Here is a 19,042-nt window from a genome sequence, read left to right as displayed (position 1 = left end):
GATATATTGTGGAGCAGTTTGCGGGACGGCTGGTGAAGCAGTTCGACGCGGAGCAGTGTGTGGATGGCAGGAGCTGCTTGTGGGCCATGGAGCTGAGCGAAGGAGTTCGTGGGGCGGCTGGCGGAGCGGAGCGCAGCTGAGCGAAGGAGTTCGTGGGGTGGCTGGCGGAGCGGAGCGCAGCTGAGCGAAGGAGTTTGTGGGGCGGCTGGCGGAGCGGAGCGCCGCTATGGAGCGGTCAGCTTCAGATCATGTAAGGTGCCTCTTACCCCCATCCCATTTCCACCCAGTTTGGGAGGTAAAGCTCTGCAGATAAACTTTCGAACTCTGGGGCTGCCCTGACCAGGGACAGAGACTTTTGGGGCATTGGACTTTTGGGACTTTGGGTGATTTGGGGTTGCTGGACTCAAGAACCAAAGGGAAAAGGGCATGCCCCAATTTGCCTGGGGTGGGTTTTTTTTGCTCATGGGTTGTGTTATGAATCCTGTTGGTGGTGTTTCCCCAACATAATGCCACATTGTTTCTCTCTGTTATTAAAAGGCTTTTGCTACACTCAGATTATGTGCTTGCGAGAGGGGAAGTATTGCCTCTTGGAGGCGCCCAGCGGAGGTGGTATATATTTGTCCCAGGTCACTGGGTGGGGGCTCGAGCCGGTTTGCATTGTGTTATTGGAATGGAACCCCTAGATATTGAACCCGGCCCTTGTTGCTGCCAACTCTGACGGGCAGAAGGGTTACACAAGCAAGGGAGGAGGAGTGGCTTGCAGGGATAGCGAGAGAGAGAGAGAGAGAGAGAGAGCGAGAGCGCGCAGTGCTGGGCAGGCTCAGGGGAGCAGAGGGTGAGCTCTGGCCTGTTACCTGCTAGGCTGCAGGACCCTGCCAGATAGGGCCAAGGGGATGATAGGCAGACAAGAGGAGAGAAGGAGAGCAGAGAGGCTGCTGCTGGAAGGTCCCTGGGTTGGGACCCAGAGTAGCGGGCAGGCCTTGCTTCCCTCTCCCTTGCACTGCACCTGGCTACGGAGGAGCATGGCTAATACAGACTGCAGCTTGCTCCTGAAGTGAGGGGCTAGGCTTTGGGGTGTGGTTGGCCCCTGCAGCAGGTGCAAGCCAAAGGACTGTCATGACTCCTGGACGGGGGGTGAAAAAGAAGTAGTGGGCACTGCCGGAGGGCAGTGTCCTGAAGAGGACGCCGCAATCTGAGAGTGATGTGGGTCCCAGGCTTCCAGAAACAGCGGAGTAGAGCAGACAACAGGCAAGACACCACCTGCAGAGGGTGCTCTGGAGCTGGCCTGAGCTAATTCCCAGAGCAACCAGCAAGAGGTGCCGCAGTGGTGAGTCCTGACCCTGTTACAGGGTCAGTTAGTCTAGAACAGGAGTTCTCAACCTCGTGGTCAAAACTAGAGCTGGGCAGAAATTTATCAAAACCTTTTTTGATAAAAAAAGATATCCCATTTGTTGAGACTGAAATGTTGATTCTGATGAAATTTTGTTTAGAAAAAATCAAGCATTTTGATCATTTTCAGCGTGAAATGTTTCAATTTTTTGTTTTGAAACAACTTTTCAAAATGACTCATTTTTATTGTAAAAGCTTTAAAAGGTGAAAATTGGGACAAAACATTTTGATTGACCCCAAACTTTACTTTTCTCTCTCTTCCTCCCCACCCCCCATTTCATTTCATGCAAAATTTTGAAATGTTTTGGTTTTGTTCTGTTTCAGAATGGAAACATTTTGAAACTGCAGATTTTCCTGGGAAATGAAAAATCCAGTTCCTGCCCGCCTCTGGTTGTGATCCCTAGTGGTACAGTAAATAGGTGTTGGGGAGCTGCCCTGTAATCACCTTGCACTTCTCATATGCTGACTGGGAGGAACATCCCAGCTGGATCCCACCAGGGGGGAAAGTAATATTAAATTCTTACTGGTATGGAGGCCAGCTCTGGCCCCAGGAAGGGGCAGGGCCTCAGACAGAAGGGGTGGGGCTGGGGTTCAGCCTCCCCCAGCCAGCCCATCTGTGCTACCTGGCCCCCACCGCTTGGGGCTCTGGTGGTGATTTAAAAGGGTCTGGAGTTGTGGCCGCCGCTGCGGTAGCGGCAGCAGTGGGTGGGAGCTCCAGGCCCTTTAAAATCACCGGCCCCAAGGCAGCTGCCCCTTTTGCCCTGCCCTGTCGGCAGCCCGGGGGGGAGGGGGAACAAAAGGGGCAATGATATTAAAGCACTGTGGCTGCTTCTTTTCCCCCCGCCGGCGGGGAAGGCAAAAGGAGCAGCTGCTTTAATGTGGGCTGCGTACTGGCTGGTACCGGCTTCTTACTGGTACGCTGTACCAGCCCACTTTTACCCCTGGATCCCCTGTAGATGGGAAAGAGCACCCCAGGCATGTCCCAACATGGAACTGTTTCCTGTGACCGTGTGCCCACCCCATCTATTTATTATCTCTCAGCTGACAGTTAGATTGTAAGCTCTTCAGGGCAGGAACTGTCTTTTCTTTTATCTTGGCACAAAACCTAGCACAATGGAGACCTAATCCCTACTTGAAATTACTAAGCCCTACCTCAGTATAAACAATAATAATATGGAAAAGGGGGTCCTTGTGTAGAAAAGGTTGTGAACCACTGCTTTAAATTAGCTTACACTGAAACCAAACCCTTATTTTGTCTGCTTCAAGTACTTTGAGCTAAAGGTTTTCTTCCTGATCCGCCTCTATTATCTCTAACTGTTGCATAATATTTGAAGGCAGATTAAGTTAAACTCACTTCCCTCCCAAGTGGCCATTCCTTATAAGTAGAAAGCAGTCCTAAGGTTAGGGGAATTGAAAGATAAGATTTGGTACTAACACTTAAAACTACAGTCTAAATACAGTGCAAGCAACAACTGATAATGTTCAAACAGGAAGAACCTTTCCTGGGGAAGGAAAGACTGACTTCTGTTTAGGAATAAGCCTTTAAAAGCAACTATTATGGTATGAAAATGCATATTAATCCATATCTAAAACTGTACTGTCAAAAGTATGACAAACAGACTTGCACAGTCTCATCAGTCTCTCTACTATAGTACAAATAATAAATATTAGTCAAATGAAAGAGTGGAAGGCTCCAGGCAAGGATGGTCTGACAGCAGAAGTGCTTAAGGCGGGAGGTCAGGAACTTTGGAAAGCTCTCACCCAAAGGTTCAGCCGCTACCTGGAAATCCAGAAGATACCGTCCAGTTGGAAAGAGTCCAATACCATCTTGCTGCATAAGAAAGGCGATTGAGAAAAGCTAAAAGAACTATTGCCCGATCTGTCTGCTTTCACATATCTATAAATTGTTCACTAAAATAATAACAAATTGACTGTCGCAAAATTTGGATGAACAGCAACCTAGAGAGCAGGCCGGCTTTCAAAGGAATTACAGCACGATAGACCACATGTTCACTCTAAACCAACTACTAGAGCATTCAAGGGAATACAAGTTCCCTTTGTGAATTGCCTTCGTGGACTACGAGAAGGCATTCAACAGCATAGAGACTAATGCCGTTCTTGAAGCTCTTTCAGAACAAGGCATCAGTGCGAAATATATCCCATTATTAAAGAAAGCGAACTCTGGCTTCAGTACGGACATATCGCTGTTCGATACTCCTCTCCGAATCCCCATTGAGAAAGGTGTGAAACAAAGTTACAGTTTCACCAAAATTATTCACAGCCTGTCTTGAATTGGTTTTTCGACAAGCAGACTTGAAAGGTGGGATTAATATCAATGGCGAGTGGCTAAACCATCTCAGGTTTACAGATGATATAGTGCTGATAGCCAAAAATACAGCCCAGCTTGAGACAATGCTTAAAGAACTGAATGCGAAAAGTAGTCAAGTCGGATTAAAAATGAACTGGTCAAAAATGAAATACATGAAATCCGATGTTCTGCCAAGAACCCAAATAACTCTTGGAGGAGAGCAGATCCAAGAGGTTGTTAAATACGTTTATTTGGGCCAGGAAGTCAACATGCGCCATGATCAGAAAGGCAAACTGTTGCGCAGAAAAAAAGCTGGATGGTGCGCATTCAGTGACATCAAGGACATCCTCCAAGGAAAGATTAGCAAAACAACTTGTGTGACTCTTTTTAACTCGACCGTGCTTCCAGCGATGTTCTTTGTCAGCGACCATGGTCGCTGACAAAAATTGAAGAACATCAACTCTCTGTCACACAGAGGGCGATGGAACGAACATTTTTGGGCATTTCGCTCCGTGACCACATCCCCAATGAAATTATTAGGCAGCAGTCTGGAGTGTGAGACGTTGTTGTTGAAAGCAGGCTTAGCAACATGCAGTGGGCGGGACATGTGGCCCGACTCAGTGACAACAGATGGCCCGCAGCTATATCCGAGTGGTATCCGCGAGAACAAAAACGGCCACGTGATGGCCACCAAAAAGGTGGGATGATTTCCTAACAAGGAGATATGGACAAGAATGGTGAAGGATGGCAAGAGCAAGAGAAGATTGGAAGACATGTTGTGATCGGCTCAGTCTCAACTGTTGAAGGACCAACAGTCTACACAGTCTACTATAATAGGGCATAGGAGCTCCTGTCACAGTCCAGGACCCCACTGTGCTAGATGCTGTACAAATACAAAACAAAAGGACAGTCCCTGCCTGCAGGGCCGGATTTCCAATTAGGCTCAGTAGGCATGTGCCTAGGGGGTGCCGGTGTTCTAGGGGTGCCTAAAAGTAAAAAGTGGGTTAAAAGTTTAAAAGTTAACACATACAGCTCCTGTGTGGGCAGCCAGGCTTCTGACATGGGTTGGTGGCCGCCCAGTGGGTGGGGCTGGAGCAGGGAGAGTGTCCGAGTCAGCCCACCTGGGGGTGCTGTAAGCCTGCGGCTGGACGGGACAGCTGTTGAAGGTGCTGGGAGTGTCCCAGCCCCTTTCCAATCTCAGCAGCCCTGCTGCCTCTGGCCCATGTCAGGGACGGAGAAGGGGCATGGCTGGTGCCCCATTTACTTGCATGGGGAGACACCCAGGGACCACTTGCCAGGGGAAAGGTAGAGTCCCTCCCCTTGCACCTCACCTGGGGCCAGTGGGTTGTGCCCTGGCTTGGGCTAGGAGTGCCATGCATGGCCTGAGGGCCTCATGTCTCCACGGGGAGACTGTAGATTTTTTTTTCCATTTAATTTTTTACGGAAAACACGAAGTTTGGAAGTAGGTGAGGTGGTGGGGGGGAGGTGGCGCTGAAGATGCTGTGCCTAGAGGCGCGTAAGGTGTAAATCTGGCCTTGCCTTTCTGTGAATGGGAGAGGGGGAGCCACCACTGCCACCCAGTGGTTAGAATCTTTGGCAGCAGCCCTGCCTAGTGGTTGGAGGCAGGGGAACCAGACCCTCTCCTTGTCCAGGCTACAAACCAGGGGCCCTCTTGGGCACCTTAGGGGAAGCATCTGCTATCTTGTCCAGTAAAACATCCTCCACTGGGGCTCTTCCTACCTCTCTGCCCCTCCTCTGGATGTGTCGTGGCTTGTGGTTATTCCTTGCAACCCAGTCCATGGGCCGCTGCAGGCTAAGGAGTCCCAGCTTTGTGCAATCACCCTGCTCCTGGGGATATTCTCCTGGCAGAGTTCCTCTGTCACAGTAAATGCAGCTCTGTCTCTCTCCACCCTCCTGCCCCCATTTTGTGTGGAGGAGATTCCCATTTAATTCCCTATTCCAACTGGAGCATACCCAACAGCCCTGCAGGGGTGGAGCTCCTTGGACCCAGAAATGTTCCTGCCCCCGCCCAATCTCTCCAGTGTGGGGTTTATCGACCACATCACAGTGCCCCAAATAGCTTACATGCTAGTAGATTCTTCTACAGTGTAGCAAGGGGGTGTGGTCTCCCTCCCTAACACGGGGGGAGAGAACCGCTAGCAAACAGGATACTCGGGGCCACCCCGCCGGCAGCGATCACCCTCCTGAGGCGGGGATGCCCTTGCTCTTAGACAACAACTTGCCCGAACGCTGCTATGGAACTCGAGCAGTTCATGAAATGGTGGGCTGAAACCCAACAGCAGCAGCAGGCCGCTCGACTCCAGCAACAGCAGCAGCTACTTTAGCAGCTGGGGGCCCAGCAGCAGGACCAGCGGAGGCAATGTTTTCAGCAACTGGCCACACTGCTACCCCACTCCCGTGGCTCTGAAGGAGCCAGTACAGCTCACGAAAATGGGTCTGGAAGATGACCCTGGGGCATTTTTGATTATCTTCGAAAGAGTTGCCTCGGTAGCCGGGTGGGCCCCGGAACAAAGGGCTTTGCTCTTGGCCCTGTATTTGATGGGTGCCGCTCAGGCCGCCTATCGGCCTCTTCCTAATGAGGGGACACGCGACTATAGAGCAGTCAAGACTGTCATCAGGGGTCATTACCCCGCAGCTTAAGGACACCTGCTGGCAATGGCTCCAACCAGAGCAGCACAGGGCCACCGAACTCGCTAAGCAGGTGGTAGTCAAGCAGTTCGTACACAACCCTGAAGGTGACCACAGGCCTCATGGAGGACTTTTTAGCCATAGAAGCCCCGGTGGCGCCAGGACCCATGGCCACAGTGTGTATTCCCCTCCCGACTGCTGGAAAGCCTTATGAGCCTCCGACAGCAACCCGTCCGTCCCTGGGACAGGAAGACAGTCATCATGATGGGGGCCCACCTTGTTTTACTCAGAAGCCCCATGGTACACCTACCAACTGCAGCGAGGAACAAAGGACCTCACTAGGGGAATATCCTGAGCGCCCTGGGAACCCAGAGACCCGCAGAAATCCCACCGAGATTGGGCCCTGTTTTAGTTGTGGCTGATTTGGACACCTCCAGAGGCAGTGCCCCTCCATGGACTGCTCCTTTGGCAAAGTCTATGCTGGAGAAACCCGTGCCTGACAGCACCCCAACCCCAAGACGATGGTCCCTGCTGGACTTGATAGGAGACAGGCGGATGCCCTAGTGGACTTTGGCTGCGGCCAGACTATGGTGTGGAGATGCCGCAGCCCAGATAATAACCTGATCCATGGCCCAATACAACTTCGCTGTGGCCATTTTGCATCACACCACTAGTACAAAATAGCCATCTAGTCATTTTCATTAACAATGGTAGGTTCACTCCAGGGGAGGGGGATCCTTTGGTTGTATAGAGCTGGCAGAACAATTTCTACTCTACCCAAATTCTTTCTAGTTAGTGTTGAGGGAAGGCTGAGGCCTAAGCACCAATGAACATCAGCTGTTGTAGGACCGCTTGGGGCCACTGAGAGCTGGGACAAGATGGAGCAGCTCTAGGCTGCTCTAACTTAAGCTGGGGGCCCAGCCTTCTCCACAGATAGAGAAGGATACGTGAAATGTAAAAGTGGCTTTACTCCATCTTTGCCCATGTCCTCCTGAAGGCTGCTGTGCACTCCTTGGCCACAGTCAAGCTTCTGGACCCTCCCCTCAAGCAGGAAAGCCTGTCGGTAGAGGCTGTAAGATCCTCTGCAGGCAAGAAAACAGCAGCTAGCAGAGTGCCATTGATAGGAGAGGCAAGTCTTGTGCGTGGGTCAGGGGGGACATGGCTGGAATAGATACACGATTCTGCTCCATAAATCTATGGAGCAGAAACCATCAACCTTTCCTTGCCCTAGTGACCCATCTTTTGATGGCTGCAACAGATCAGGAATGAAATGGCTCCCTGTAGAATTGTCCCTTTGCACAATCCAATTGCCCTCCTCTGGTCCCCAGAGTTCAGCTTGGCTACCAGGCTCAGGTTGCTGCTTCAGCTTCAGTCTGGGATTCTTCATCAACATCAGGCACTTGACTGCAACCTGAGAGTTAAAGAAAATAAATCAACCCCCCAAAGTCACCCCCATCTGCACATAAGAAACTAAACCTCACCAACCCCCAAGGCATGGATCCTGGTGCAAACCTGCTCAGCTGGCCATTGGCTTGAATAGAAATGGTGGCACCTGTGAATCTCATTGTTACCGCCAGTTCCTAAAGATCGGTGAGAGCTGAAGTGGTTTGTTAACCCTTAGAGTGCAGTGCTGTGGCTCTGTTCTTTTGACTCATTTGCACTGCGCTGCACTTGAAATCACGGTGACATTGGCTAACATGAAAGTAAAGGACTATCAAAGAGCACTTGTGCTAAACAATGAGGGAGGAGCCCGTGTTCCTGCCTGAACACCGCTCCACCCTGGCCACACTGCCTGTGATGACACCTGCAGGGAGCCTGAGCCAGAACCCCACCCATGTACGACTGGGAGAGCAAGAGGCAGAACATTCTTCACACAGGCCTCTTGGCTTTGGAAGGATTTCCCTCCTGGGGCCCTGATCTCTGAGGCCTCGAGGCACTCCTGGTCATAGAAATAATGGTGGTGATTGCTGTGTGTTTTCTCTTTTCCTTGGGAAATGGAGCTGGGTTGGTTTATTTGCGAAAGGAAAATCCAAACAAAGGTATTTCATTTTTCACATATTACAAAGGATCCTCATCCCACAGCTCAAAGGAGCTGCTTAAATGATCAGCCTCTTAACTGCCAGCCAGGCGACCATTCAAACTAATGATTGGAGAGGTTCAAACTAATTCCACTTCAGGTTTCCTATCATTCCACACTCCGCCCTGACCCAGAATAGTTTAGGAGAAAAGGATTGCCCCTCCCCCATTTCTGGCCTTGCGAATACAAATGCATTTCCTCATCATATTCGTTGGAGGGACTTAAAATCATAGAAATGAGGGCTGGAAGGGACTTTGAGAAGTCATCATGTCCAGCCCCCTCCAGTGACACAGGACTAAGTAAACCTAGACCATCCCTGACAGGTGCTTGTCCAACCTATTCTTAAACCTCCCAGGATGGGGATTCCACAACCACCCTTGGAAGCCTGTTCCAGAGTTTAACTACCCTTGTAGTTAGCAAGTTTTTCCTAATATCTAGCCTAAATTGCTCTTGCTCCAGATTAAGCCCATTGCTTCTTGTCCTACCTTCAGTGGACAGAGAACAGATGATCCCCACCCTCTTTATTACAGCCCTTAAGATATTTGAAGATGGTTATCAGGTCTCCTCCAAGTTTTCTTTTTTCAAAAGTAAACACACCAATTTATTTACTTTTCCTGATAGGTCTGGTTTTCTAAACCTTTCATCATTTTTGTTGCTCTCCTCTGGACACTCTCCTATTTGTCCACGTTTCCTAAAGTGTGGCGCCCAGAACTGGACAATACTCCAGGGAAGGCCTCACCAGTGCTAAGTAGAGCAGGACAGTTACCTTGTGTGTCTTACATACAACACTCCTGTTAATACACCTTGGGATGATACTAGTCTTTTTTGTAGCTGCATCACATTGTTGAATCATGTTCAATTTGTGATCCACTAAGACCCCCCCAAATCCTTTTCAGCAGTACTGTCAGGTGCCACAGATTTAGCACACAGGCCCCTGGGGTTGCCAAGTGAGAGCCTTACTGTGACAAAGCTTCCTGTTCCTGCCTTTACCCCTTGTCTGAGCAAATAGCTGTTAGGTCTGCTTTTGACCAGAACCTTGGGACCAAGTTCCTGCCTCCTCACCTGGTTCCTGCTCCTTGTTCCTGTTATCTCACCTCATTCCTGTTTCCTGCTCCCTTGCCCTAACACCAGTTACTGACTCTGGCTTGACCCCTGGCATGACTGACTCCGACTGGCATGGCCTTTGACCTTGACCCTGACTACTTCCAGCTCTGACCATTAAGTCAGACTGCCTACGTTACAGGCCCTGACTGTTTGCTCAGACCCTCTCAGTCTCTTCTGGGATTTGTTTCTGAACCCCTGAACCGAGTATGGACATTGCTGGGGCTCCTGCTGCCCTGATACCCCAGGGGCCTGAGTCCATGGATTACTGTCCTCCAGGCTGAGAACCAGAGGTTGAAGGATCAAGTACAGCATCTGAAAATGGAAAATTGCTCCCTGTGGAAAGAAGTTACAGCACTCTGACCACCTGCAGGTACCCACTCATCTCCCCTTGTGACAACAGCTCAGGTGACCAGCCCCAGAGTTCTCTTACCAGAGAGATACAATGGCACTCACAGCAAGTTTCATGGGTTTATTACCCAATGCAGACTCCTGTTAATGCTCCAACTTCAGGAACACACCACCGATCAGGTCAAGGTAGGGCAGGTACTTAGCTTGCTTACCCGAGAGGCCCTAGCATGGGCCTCTCCCCTTCCAGAGTAGGACCACCCAGTGCTGACAAGCTGGGGTTCTTTCCTGCAAGCATTCACTACCATTTTTGATGACCCACATAAAGTTTTGCCTTACATAAGCTTCGGCAAACCTTTGGGATGTCCCCTTCCTATGTTACTCAGTTTAGATACTTAGCTGCAGACACCACCTGGAATGATGTCACACCCCTGCATCAGTTTTGTCTCGGTCTCTGTGACGAGTTAAAGGATGAGCTGGCATGAGCAGACCCTCTTGTCAGGTTGGACACCAGACTTCATGAACAACAAAAGGAACCCATGAAGCCCCGTTCTACATTCTGCACTTGCCCCAGGTTCAGCCCTCAGACTGAAGGAAACCTGGTCCTGGTCGAGCCCATGCAGACAGATGTGGTACAGTCTCATCTGTTCCTGGGCGAGCAAGAGCTCTGGAGGCATGAAAATCTCCATTTACTGCTGTGGAGGAGCAGGACATGAGGTATCTGACAGACATCCTTTAGGGGAGGATTTATTAAAGGGGATACTCTATATCCTAATAAAGAGAAGAGTCTAGAAACTGAAGAAGTAAAGAAAGAACTGAAGAGAAACTGTCAAACAAAAAAAGTCCCCTTCAATGACATCACATTAGAGAGGCTACAAAAACATAAAACCCAATAATAATGGGGGATTTCAACTAGCCCCACATTGTCTGTGTAATTGTCACCTCAGGACTGGGTGCAGAGAGAAAATTTCTAGACACTCTTCATGGCTGCTTCTTGGAGCAGCTAGTCCTGGAATCAACAAGGGGAGAGGTAATTCTTGATTTAGTCCTAACTGGCACATAGGATCTGGTGCCAGAGGTGAATATAGCTGAACTGCTTGGTAATAGTGACCATACTGTAATTAAATTTAACATCCTTATAGGGGGGGAAATACCAAAGAAACCCACCATAGTAACATTTACGGTCAAAAAGGAGAACTACACAAAAATGAGGCAGCTAATTAAATGGAAATTAAAAAACAGTCACAAGAGTGAAATGCCTGCAAGTTGCATGGAAACTTTTTAAAAACACCATAATAGAGGCTCAAACTAAATGTATATACACCCAAAAACAAAACAAGCAAAAATAGTAAGAAGATTAAAAAAAATGCCACCATGGCTAACCAGAGTAAAAAAGGCGGTTAGAGACAAAAAGACATCCTTCAAAAACCGGTAGTCAGATCCTTCCAAGGAAAATAGAAAGGAGCATAAACTCACACTCTGGCACATCAAGGTATAATTAGGAAAGCCAAAAAACAATTTGACGAACAACTAGCAAAAGACACACAAGCTAAGAGCAAAAACATTTTTTAAAGTATATCAGAAGCAGGAAGCCTGCCAAACTCTCAGTGGGGCCACTGGATGATAGAGGTTCTAAAGGAGCTCTCAAGGAAAACTAGGCCACTGGGGAGAAGCTAAATGAATTCTTTGCATTGATCTTTGCTGCTGAGGATGTGAGGAAGATTCTCACACCTGAGCCATTCTTTTTAGGTGATAAATCTGAGGAACTGTCCCAGATTGAGGTGTCAATAGAAGAGGTTTTGGGACAAATTAATAAATTTAACAGTAATAACTAGTCACCAGAACCAGATGGTATTCACCCAAGTGTTCTGAAGGAACGCAAATATGAAAATGCAGAACCACTAACTGTGGTATGTAACTTGTTGCTTAAATCAGCCTCTATGCCAGATGACTGGAGGATAGCTAATGTAAGGTCTATTTTTTAAAAAGGTTCCAGAGGCAACCCTGGCAATTACAGACCAGTAAGTCTAACTTCAGTATGAGGCAAATTGGTTGAAACTATCTATCGTAAGGAACAGAATGATAAGACACATAGATAAGCACAATATGTTGGCGAAGTATCAACACAGCTTTTGTAAAGGGAAATCATGTCTTACCAATCTATTAGAATTCTTTGAGATGGTCATTCAACAAGTATATGGACAAGAGTGATCCAGTGGATATAGTGTACTTGGACTTTCAAAAATCCTTTGAAAAGGTCCCTTAGCAAGGGCTCTTGAGCAAACTAAGCAGTCATGGAAAAAAGGGAAGGTCTTCTCATAGATCAGTAACTGGTTAAAAAATAGGAATAAATGGTCAATTTTCACAGTGGAGGGAGGTAAATAGCAGTGTCCCAGTGCTGTTCAACATATTCATAAATGATCTAGAAAAAGGAGTAAATAGTGAGGTGGCAAAGTTTGCAGATGACCAGCTTGGCTTAACAGTGAAATCTTGCTGATCTTGAACACAAAAAAGAAGCTTACAAGAAGTGGAAGACTGGACAAATGACCAGGGAAGAGTATAAAAATATTGCTTGAGGATGCAGGAGTGAAATCAGGAAGGTCACATCACACCTAGAGTTGCAGCTAGCAAGAGATGTTAAGAGTAACAAGAAGGGTTTCTTCAGGTATGTTAGCAACAAGAAGAAAGTCAAGGAAAGTGTGGGCCCCTTACTGAATGAGGGAGGCAACCTAGTGACAGAGGATGTGGAAAAAACTAATGTACTCAATGCTTTTTTTGCCTCTGTCTTCACGAACAAGGTCAGCTCCCAGACTGCTGCACTGGGCAGCACACCATGGGGAGGAGGTGACCAGCCCTCTGTAGAGAAAGAAGTGTAAAGCTTGTATCATCTAAGGACAGCTTCCCTGGCATTGCCCTACACCATTACTCCTGGCACAATGATCTCTTCTATGTTAATGACCATCTTTACGTCCCTGATGGTCTCCCATGACTTGGGGTGCTGCGGATGCAACACAACCTTACAGCGGGTCACTTTGGACAATCTAATGTTTGTTGTGCAGTAGCTCACTCATTCTGATGACTGCAGATGCAGGACACTTTTCGATCCTACATCAGGTCCTGCAACATCTGCACTTGGCCTAAGACCTCCTGAAGCAAGCCTTTCAGTCTTCTGTTACCATCTGAAACCTCTTCCCAACCCGGTCATGTCTAACAGAACTACCAGAATCTAAAGGACAAACCACCATACTAACCATAATGGATTAGCTCACCAAAATGGCCCATTTTATACCATGTGTGTGCCTCCCGACTGAAAATTACCACACAACTCCCAATTATGCATGATTTTTCCCTCCGTGGCCTCCCTCATCATCTTAGCACAGACCGAGGCCCTCAGTTTGTATCCAGGTTTTGGAAGGAAGAGTTTCACCTCCCGGATTTCCATTCCCATACATCCATCTCTCATCACCCCCAGATAGATGGCCAGTTGGAATGGGTCAGCCAGATACTTTAATAGTATCTATGTTGTTTTCTGAACCACTGCCAAAGTAACTAGGCCACATTACTCTCATTAGCCAAATCTACTCACAGTAACACAGAACATGCTTCCACTTGATTCAGTTCTTTCTTCTCCACTTACGGTTTTCATCCACATTTCCATCTCTCTGTCCCCTCATCCACAGCAGTTTCTGCTGCCTCAGGTCTACCAGAGACTATTCATAAGACCCAGGCTAACCTAAAAAAGCATCTGAAATTCCCCAAATAGTCTACAAACATCATGCCAAAAAATATCGCCAAGAGGTCCTACCTCTGAAGACTGGTCAGAAAATTTGGCTGTCCACTAAGTATCTACATCCCAGATGACCTACACACAAATTGGATCATCAATACACAGGCCCTTACAACATTCTTCAACAAATCAGTCTGGTGGTGTTTGAGTTGCGGTTCCCTTAGTCCTGGAAGATCCATCCGGTATTTCATGCATCTCTCCTGAGAACTTTTCTCGACAATCCATTTCCCAACTGGCATCCAGTGCTCTCACCCATGGTTCAAGTGCAGGACCCTTAGGAATATGTAGTTGAGGACACCCTGGATTCCCAAATATGCAGAGGAGCAAGAACTGGATTATTTGATTGACTGAGAAAGTTATGGGCCCAAAGAATGCTCTTGGGCTCATCATATTCACACCCCTGCAAAACTATAGGCCTTCCACAAGGATCATCCTGTACCCATGGCACCCTGAACCACTCTCAGGAGCATCAGGCACCACATGTCTCAAACACAGGTCTAGTGAGCAAGAACCTTACCCTCTGCGCCACCAAACTGCAAGCCCAAACAGAACTGCAGCTGATACCCTCAAACAGGGGCTAGGCCTGCTGACCAGCAGCAGACTGCTGATTGGACACTTCTTAGCATAACACTTCCAGTTCATGATTTACCCTTTATCGGTGCAAATAGTTGCTAAGCCTGCTGCTGAACAGACCAAGTTCCCGCCTCCTTGCCTGATTCCTGTTCTTTGTTCCTGTGACCTCGCCTTGCTCCTTATTCCAGCTTCCTCGCCTTAATTGCAGTTATTGACTCTGGCTTGACCCTGGGTTGATTTCAGACCAATTCTCCAGGATGTCAAGGTAATATGAACTGTCCTTCAAAGTGCTTGCAACTCCTCCCAGCTTGGTGTCATCTGCACATTTATTAAGCATACTCTCCACTCCATTATCCAAACCATTAATGAAAATATTGAACAGTATAGAACCAAGGACTGACCCCGGTGGGATCCCACTAGATATGCCCCCCCACTTGGACAATTAAGCATTGATAACAAGCTTATGCTCTAATAAATTGGTTAGTCTCTAAGGTGCCACAAGTCCTCCTTTTCTTTCTGTGAGTATGGTCTTTCAACCAGTTGAGCATCCACCTCATAGTAATTTTAGACCATAGACCACATTTTCCTAGTTTGCTTATGAGAATGTCATGTGGGACTGTGTCAAAAGCCTTATTAAAATCAAGATATATCCTGTCTACTGTTTCCTCTCTATTCCCTAAGCCAGTAACCCTGTCAAAGAAGGATATTAGTTTGCTTTGGCATAATTTGCTCTTGACAAATCCATGCTGACTATTCCTTATAATGCTAGTATCCTCTCGGTCGCTAGTGGGCAACCTGCAGCCCATCAGGGTAATCTGACTGTGGGTCGCGAGACATTTTGCTGATGTTGACTGTCCGCAGGCACAGCCCCCTGCAGCTCCCAGTGGCCGCGGTTCGCCATTTCTGGCCAATGGGAGCTGCGGGAAACGGTGGGCTGCAGGTTGCCCACCACTGCTCTAGGTGCTTAAAAATTGATAGGTTATAATTTGTCCCAGTATCTAGCCAGATATTGAAGTTAGGTTGACTGGCTTATAATTCCCTGGGTCCTCTTTGTTCTCTTTTTAAAAGATAGGTACTATATTTGCTCTTCTCCAGTCCTGTGGGACCTCACCTGTCCTCCGTGTGTTCTCAAAGATAATTGCTAACAGTTCCAAGATTGTTTTAACCTGCTCTTTCCTTATTTTGTATTGTATTCCTTTCCACTTGTTAAGAGTGTGCTGAATATCTGATGACCATTAACCTTTTTAGTGAAGACTGACACAAAATAGGCATTAAACGTCTCAGCCATCTTGATGCCATCATTTACTAGCTCTCCTTCCCCGCTAAGTAGAAGACCTACACTTCCCTTCATCTTTACATGGCTCTAATATATTTAAAAAACTCTTATTACATTTTATGTCCCTTGCCCTGTATAACTCATTTTGTGCCTCAGCCTTTCTGATTTTGTTTCTACATGCTTGTGGTGTTCTTTTGTGCACTTCCTTAGCAATTTGTCCATGTTTCCACTTTTTGTAGGATTCTTTTTTGATTTTCAGGTCACTAACGAGCCCCTGGTACAGCCATATTGCCCTCTTACTATTCTTATCCTTTTTCTTTGCACTGAGATAGTTTTCAGTTGTGCCTTTAATATTGTCGTCCTGAGAAACTACCCACTCTCCTGAATTTCTTTTTCCTTTAGATTTTCATGCAATAGGACCTTACCTACAAGTTCTCTGAGTTTGTTAAAGTCTAATTTTGTTTTTTGGTTTCCATAGTCCTTATTCTGCTGCTCTCACTCCTTTCTGTAGAATCATGAAATCTATCATTTCGTGATCACTTTCACCCAAATTCTCTTCTGCTTTCAGATTCCCAACCAATTCCTCGTTGCTGGTAAGAATCAAGTCTAAAATGGCTGTCCTTCCTTCATTTTCTGTTACAAAAAGTTGTCCCCAGTACATTCCAAAAACTGTGTTTTGGCATATTACTTTTCAACAGATGTCTGGGTAGTTAAAGTCCCCCATTACTATCAGGTCTTGTGTTCAGGTCTTGCTTAACTCTTTGCAATAAATATTGGAAAATATTAGTAGGATTTTTTTTCACTGAATGAACAATGAAATGAGTTTTTGTCCTAATACAGGGAATTAATAGTGTACTGCATGTACCAAGAGGGTACCTATTATACATCTTTATTTCTAATTTAAATCCTCCTAAAACTCACCTTTTCTTTTATGCCCATAAGAAACAAGCCAAGAATATTCACAGTCTTCAATTTTATACATGCACATATGTTTATATACCATGTAACAAATCTTTAATGCTGTACGCCTGCCTAGACAGCATCTGAGTAATTGTATTGCTCTGAATTTCATCCTTCCTCCCTAGAGTTTGTCACTCTCACTGATAGTATCATGTCTACATTTGAAGATTCAAGCTCTTTTGGGCAGGGATCATTACTTTGTCTCCAGCATACCATAAAATAAATAGTAACAGTAGTAATAATTACATTACATGTAATTATAAACACACACAAAGCACGGCAAACTTAACTATAAGAGCTATTTCTAGTTAGTAAGGACCCAATCGTCCACTGGTGTAAATCACCATAGCCCAAACAAAGTTGATCTAGCTACACTGATTTACACCAACTGAGGATCTAGCCTTAAATCTGCTTGTCACATTCAAAAGAGCACTAACACAATGCTTGCCGTGCACTGGCTGAGTCACTGCCCCAGTATTACTCCGAGCTAGGCACATACAATGGCTGGATTCTCTGACCCATTGCTTATTTATCAGGGGCTCATCCCTGTGCCTGGGTGATTCCCAGCTGCTGGAAAGCGGACTACTGGCAGTCAGCATAGTTCAGAAGATCCTCTAATCTGTTCAGCTGACCACTGAGTTGGTTGAGGATTGAGGGACTGTAAAAGTGACCCAACGCTAGCTTTAGCAACACCCACTCAGGGTTTGTTCTGGGTGCAGGTGGGGGTCAAGGGTGATGTAAAGAAGCTAGTTTCCATTCCTGGATCCTGGGAGGCTGATTCTACAATGGTCCTGGCATAGATTAGAGCAGCCTCGTGGCTGCTTTAACCTCTGCTGGCTGTCCACAACCCCTAGGGGGCCATCCTCCAGCCTGGGATAACCAGAGCACAACACATTGTGGCTATGCCCCTTCTTGCCACCTATATACCCCCAAAGCCAGAGACTGTTAGGAGGGATGGCATAGAAGATGACTGCATCCATTCTGTACCCTATCCAGACTAGAAAAAGTCCCACAGTAAGGGAGATCCAGCTACTTTCCCCAGAACAGGACATAGGATCTGGCCCTGGGAATTTAAATTCTCCGATAAAACATAGAAATAAGCTTAGTTTTTTGGCAAGAGGAATAAATTCCCCACCTCAAGTGTGCATGAATTAATTATTTTACTTAGGGGAATAAAGTATTGCCCTTTGCTAACCTCCTCCTTCAGTATATCCTGAACCTGTACAGCAACAAAAGCTTTAACTGCCTACTAATTTTGTGTTGGGTCAAATTAATTTTGAAACCAAATTAAAGCAGACGAAGCTTTGTTTATCCATTATGCATGAAGCTTGTTGAAACAGGAGGGAGTGCATTAGCTTTATTTAGGATATTTCTTTGCTTTAATGAACTCTTTTTTAAAGAACTGTTACATTGTCTTTGGAGCGAGAGTTCAGATTTTTGTTGTTGGCTTTTTTGGTGTGCGTGTGATCTGGTGGAAGCAGTGTAATTAGCAGTGTTAGTTGCTCCTAAAATCTGCGACTGACAAGCTCCAGTAGTGACTGCATGTAACAACAACTCTGCAGAGGGAGCACATGTATATGTATGTGGGCACGCACAGAAGGTTTCTTGTTCTCCTTTTCTCTTAACCTGCTGAAACTGATGGGAGAGATAGGGAATGGATATGCTTGCCCAGCATGAGAGACAGAAAACCCAAAGCCCAGTCACATGGGCTGGGATCCATGAAGGGATTTAGGCATTGCACTGTGGTGCCTAACTTTTAGGTGCCTAGAAAATCACAGGCACACTGTCATTCACACAGTCAAATTAGGCACTGGGGCTCCTCTACAATGAATGGGGAGAGACAGGCACCTTGAAATGTGACCCACAAAAGCCAATCCTAGGTAGTCCCCAGTCTAATCTAGTCAATGGGAGACTCTGACCATGGGGGGTCATGTATGCGTCTAAGCAGGCACCTATCTTTGTTTAGCAATCCATGAATGGAAACCAGTCACCTGGAGTCAGCCATCTTAGGTACCTGAGCCTTTCTTTGAGGGAATGAGTTAGGTACCTGCCTGCTCCACACAACACAAGGGGAGGAGATGGTCACCTTAGAACTTTTAGCCCAGTGAGTACAGCACTTGCATGGTAGATGCAGGTTCAATCCCCCATCTCTGCCAGAGGTGCAGGGGGAGAAACGATTTGAGGAGGGATCTCCCACCTCTCGTGCTCTGGGATATTTTGATGTGGGGCTCCCTCAGTCTCTCCTATTGAAGCTGTTCCCCTGTGAATAATACTGAATAAATGATTGGAGGATGGGGACTGGAATGTGGGGGTCTCACTTCCCAGGACTACAAAGCCATTCTAACTCTCTCTGGCCCAGTAGCTTGTTCACTGTGGATAAATACTTAAATAGCCCCTTGGGCCAGAGAGAGAGAGAGGGTGACTGACTATCTCGAGCTAAACAAATGTGGAACATGATGGCTGAAGTTTTTATAGGTAATAAATTCCATATTGAATTCCTTAGAGTTTAGTAGCTTAGGCTGTGATTATACCATGTGAACAGGAAGCAAACACTGAAGTTATTATACTGACTAT

The sequence above is a fragment of the Lepidochelys kempii genome, chromosome 1, assembly GCF_965140265.1.
Source record: "Lepidochelys kempii isolate rLepKem1 chromosome 1, rLepKem1.hap2, whole genome shotgun sequence".
Classification (NCBI taxonomy): Eukaryota; Metazoa; Chordata; order Testudines; family Cheloniidae; genus Lepidochelys; species Lepidochelys kempii.
The sequence above is the reverse complement of the archived record's forward strand: the minus strand, read 5'-3'. Positions refer to the sequence as shown.